The sequence below is a fragment of the Belonocnema kinseyi genome, chromosome 2 (assembly GCF_010883055.1).
Source record: "Belonocnema kinseyi isolate 2016_QV_RU_SX_M_011 chromosome 2, B_treatae_v1, whole genome shotgun sequence".
Taxonomy (NCBI): Eukaryota; Metazoa; Arthropoda; class Insecta; order Hymenoptera; family Cynipidae; genus Belonocnema; species Belonocnema kinseyi.
Genome location: NC_046658.1, coordinates 52,182,939 through 52,188,654, shown reverse-complemented (window position 1 = coordinate 52,188,654; position 5,716 = coordinate 52,182,939).

Here is a 5,716-nt window from a genome sequence, read left to right as displayed (position 1 = left end):
GCCATAACAACCTTATCATCTGCGAACGCTAACCCACGTACCCTTACTGTTTCGAGATCCACACCCTCTTCGTCGAAGAGAGCCATACTGAAAAAAGAGCTAAAAATTTGTTATCAATCATTTTTTAATACGTTGCGAGAGTTTTTTTTTGTAAAAAACAAAATTAAAAATAAACAAATTACATCTTTGAACAAACGGCATAAGTTATGAGAGCAATTCCATGTCCAATCATCTGAAGAATTTCAGCTGTTGTTAATCATTTTGATGAAAGTTCTAGCGTTAGTTCTATTAAAGTTGAACGGAAAACACGCAAATAATTTATGAAAAAATCTCAAAACTTAGAAGATATTCAAAATTGAAAATTGTGGTCCTTTTTTTCATAAACTTTTATAAATTTGGTGATTTTAATGATATGAATTTATTATTATTATATTCTGGGTTGAAACCGTCACAGCCCCTGACGCTTGGGTGATCCCGTTGCGTTCCCTTATAAGCCCTAAGCGTTAGTCCCTACGTTCACTCCATAGAGAGAGGACCGCGGCCACGCTGTTGCAGAGCTGCCAGATCGAGTCTGGAATTTACCCCCACCATACCTACCGTCTGGGAGCCGTAAAACAGAAGGTGCATGATTACCACTGTGCCTTCGTGTGTAAGCCGAAAATGCACGATTCGACTTCGGTTCCCTGCTGTACGATGATTGTCGATCTGAAGGCTTCGGAAGACTTCGGTGGTCTTCTATTTATATCTCGATCCCAATTTGAAACAAATGAAAGAAATTGGCGAATTTAATGTTTCGCGTGATTTTTCATTTCATGCATGAATCGATTTTGAGGTTATGTTTTTCAGGTTTATATAGTATGAATATTATAACTGCTATATTACTATTATTAATGTTAATATTATAATTATAAAATATAACATTAATTTTAATCAATAGTTGACTAACTTTTAATAGAAATAGTTAAACTTTTAACTAAAACAATTAGTTTTCTGAAAAAATGTGAATAAGAAGATTAATTTTCTTGTAGTTAAAAAAAATTAATTTTTAAACCAAAACAAACAAAAAGAATTCTGAAAAATAGTTAAATTTTCAGAAAAGAAATTTTTCAACTAATTTGATAAATTGTCAACAAAAAAAAAACTAAATTTTGAACAAAGCAATTCCACTTTCAACCAGAGAAATTGAAAAAAATAGTTGGAATTCTTTGAAAGCGCTTTAAATTATTGAAATTAATTGAGAATTCCTTGAAAGGTTTTAAAACATCCTAAAATATTTAAAATCTCTTCAAATTTTGCAAAGCTCTTGAAAATTCCTTGCAAATTTTAAAAATACCTAAAAATATTTTAAATCCTTTAAAATCACATACTAAAATAATTGAAATCAATTGAAAATTCCTTAAAATCTAGTAAAATGTTCTAAGATGTATCAAATCCTTTAAAATCTAATATTAAATAACTGTAATAAATTGAAAATTCCTTAAAACCTTTTAAAATACTGTCAAATATTTCGAAAACTTCAAAATCTTTTGAAAAATCTTGACATCTCTTAAAAATTTTTAAGGTAATTCGGAGTTTTTTTTAACAACCTTGATATAATTATTAAAATTCTTTGAAATTCCTTTAATTTTTAAAAGTGAATTAAAAATTCAGTGAAATATTTTTAAACATCCTCAAATATTCAAAATCCTTAAAAATCTGTTGAAATCTCTTGAATTTCTTTTTAAAGCTCTTGAAAATTCCTTGAAATTTAGAAAATACCCTGAAATATTTCAAATCCTTTAAAATCTCATATTAAATTACTGTTATCAATTAAAAATTCTTTGGAACGTTTTTAAATACTCTCAAGTATTTTGAAACCTTCAAAATCTTTTCAAACCCCTTCACACCTTTTAAAGATTTCTAAAGTCCTTTGGATTTTTTTAAAATAACTCTGCTAAAATTGTTAAAATTCTTTGAAATTCCTTGAAATTATAAAAATTAATTGAAAATTACTTGACATCTTTTAAAACATTCACAAATATTAAAAATCTTTTGAAATTTCTTGACATTTTTTTAAGCTTTTGAAAATTCCTTGAAATTTTGAAAATTCCCTGAAATATTTCAAATCCCTCAAAATATCATATTAAATTACTGTAATCAATGAAAATTGCTTGGAATCTTTTTAAATGCTCTCAAATATTTTGAAACCTTCAAAAGCTTTTGAAATGCCTCGGAATTTTTTTTAGGATTTCTAAATTTCTTTGGAATTTTTTAAAATAAGCCTTTTAAACATTTTTTAATTCTTTGAAATTCCTGTAAATAGTAAAAATAAATTGAAAATTCTTAGACATCTTTTAAAACATCCTCAAATATTTAAAATCCTTACAATTTTTTTGAAGATGGAATCAATAAAAATTCAAAGCTTTCGAAATTTTATTTTTAAAATATTCAACTATTCCATAAGAATAATTTTCAAATCGATGGGATACAAGACTTCACATTTAAAATTCTAATCTTGAAAGTCTATTTATAAAAACTTAATAATAATAAATTAATTAAAAGCGTTCAAAATTTAAATGTATGTTTTTCAATTGGACAATCTCTAAATAAAATTTATTCAGACTGAAATTTAGAAAATTTTTAAACATTAAAAATTTAACTGTTTGTAGATTATTTAAACTATTAAATTAAAGTTTTAATAGAAATTACTCGAGTTAAAATTTAACTATTTCTAAAACGATTTTTGTATATAATTATAAAATTATATATTTTTTTTTGTTTAGGGTATTTTTAAATTTTCAAGGGATTTTCAACAGATTTCAAAAGATTTTAAAGGATTGTAAATATTTTAGAATGTTTAAAAATATTTCAATGAATTTTCAATTTATTTTTATAGTTTAAAGGAATTTCAACGAATTAAAAAAATTGTAGCAGGGTTGTTTAAAAAAAAACTCCAAACTACCTTAATAATATTTCAAAGATGTCGAGGGTTCTCAAAAGATTTTAAAGGATTTTCAATATTTTCGGGTCTTTTAAAACATTACAAGGAATTTACAAATAATTTTAATAATTCAATAATTCCCTTGAGATTGTTTAGATTAATAGTAATATGAAGGAGGTCCTGTCAATTCCCTTCACACTGAACTAAGTAGGAAAAATCAGAAACTTCAAATTTCCGACATTTTATAATTAGAATTTTGTAAATCCCAAAGTTTATAAGGCATAAAGTTTTATAAATTTCAATCTTAAGTTTAAAAAAATTTCAAGATTTGTAAGGATTTTAAATATTTAAGGAAGTTTTAAAAGATGCCAAGGAATTTGCAATTGATTACATAAATTTAATGTGAGATTTTAGAGGATTTGATATATTTTAGGATATTTTAATAGATTTAAAGTAATTTTTAAATGATTTTAATAATTTAGTATGAGATTTTAAAGGATTTGAAATACCAGAAAAGTTGAAAAAAATAGCTAGAATGAATTGAAATTGCATTGAATTATTAAAATTATTTGTAAATTCCTTGTAATGTTTTAAAAGACCCTAAAATATTGAAAATCCTTTGAAATCTTTTGATAACCCTCGACATCTTTTACAATTTTAAATGTGAAGTCTTGTATCCCATTGAGTAGAAAATTATTCTTCTGGAATAGTTGAAAATTTTTGAAAATAAAATTTTGAAAGCTTTGAATTTTTATTGATTCCATCTTCAAAACTCTAATCTTCAAACATTTAAATATTTAACGTTTTGAAACTCTTCTTTTTTTTAATTTCAATCTGAAGCTTTCTAAAATTTCAAAAGATTTCAAAAGATTTGTAAGGATTTTAAATATTTGAGGATGTTTTAAAAGATGTCTAAGAATTTTCAATTTATTTTTACTATTTACAGGAATTTCAAAGAATTAAAAAATGTTTAGAAGGCTTATTTAAAAAAATTCCAAAGTAATTTAGAAATTCTAAAAAAAAAGTCCGAGGCATTTCAAAAGATTTGAAGATTTCGAAATACTTGAGAGCTTTTAAAAAGATTCCAAGGAATTTTCATTGATTACAGTAATTTATTATGATATTTTGAAGGATTTGAAATATTTCAGGGAATTTTCAAAAGCTTAAAAAAATGTCAAGAAATTTCAAAAGATTTTTAATATTTGTGAATGTTTTAAAAGATGTCAAGTAATTTTCAATTTATTTTTATAATTTCAAGGAATTTCAAAGAATTTTAACAATTTTAGCAGAGTTATTTAAAAAAATTCCAAAGGACTTTAGAAATCTTTAAAAGGTGTGAAGGGGTTTGAAAAGATTTTGAAGATTTTAAAATACTTGAGAGTATTTAAAAACGTTCCAAAGAATTTTTAATTGATCACAGTAATTTAACATGAGATTTTAAAGGATTTGAAATATTTCAGGGTATTTTCTAAATTTGAAGGAATCTTCAAGAGCTTTAAAAAATTCAAGAGATTTCAACAGATTTTTAAGGATTTTGAATATTTGAGGATGTTTAAAAATATTTCACGGAATTTTTAATTCACTTTTAAAAATTAAAGGAATTTCAAAGAATTTTAATAATTATATCAAGGTTGTTTAAAAAAACTCCAAATTGCCTTAAAAATATTTAAAAGATGTCGAGATTTTTCAAAAGATTTTGAAGGTTTCGAAATATTTGACAGTATTTTAAAAGGTTTTAAGGAATTTTCAATTTATTACAGTAATTTAATATGAGATTTTAAAGGATTTGATACATCTTAGTACATTTTACTAGATTCTAAGGAATTTTCAATTGATTTCTATTATTTAGTATGTGATTTTAAAGGATTTAAAATATTTTAAGGTATTTTAAAAATTTGCAAGGAATTTTCAAGAGCTTTGCAAAATTTTAAGAGATTTTAAAAGATTTTAAATATTTTAGGATGTTTTAAAACATTTCAAGAAATTTTCAATTAATTTCAATAATTTAAAGCACTTTCAAAGAATTCCAACTATTTTTTTCAATTTTTCTGGTTGAAAGTGGAACTGCTTTGTTAAAAATTTAATTTTTCTTTGGTTGACAATTTATCAAATTAATTGAAAAATTTCTTTTCTGAAAATTTAACTATTTTGCAGAATTCTTTTTGTTTGTTTTGGCTTAAAAATTAATTTCTTTTAACTACAAGAAAATTAATCTTCTTATTCAAATTTTTTCCAGAAAACTAATTGTTTTAGTTAAAAGTTTAACTATTTCTATTAAAAGTTACTCAACTATTGATTAAAATTAATGTTATATTTTGTAATTATAATATCAACATTAATAATATATTTAGCAGTTATAATATTCATACTATACACACTTGAAAAACATAACCTCAAAATCGATTCATGCATGAAATGAAGAATCACGCGAAACATTAAATTCGCCAATTTCTTCCATTTCTTTCAAATGGGGATCGAGATATAAATAGAAGATCACCGAAGTCTTCCGAAGCCTTCAGATCGACAATCATCGTACAGCAGGGAACCGAAGTCGAATCGTGCATTTTCGGCTTACACACGAAGTCACAGTGGTAATCATGCACCTTCTGTTTTGCGGCTCCCAAACGGTAGGTATGGTGGGGGTAAATTCCAGACTCGATCTGGCAGCTCTGCAACAGCGTGGCCGCGGTCCTCTCTCTATGGAGAGAACGTAGGGACCACGCTTAAGGCTTATAAGGGGACGCAACGGGATCACCCAAGCGTCAGGGGCTGTGACGGTTTCAGCTCAGAATATAA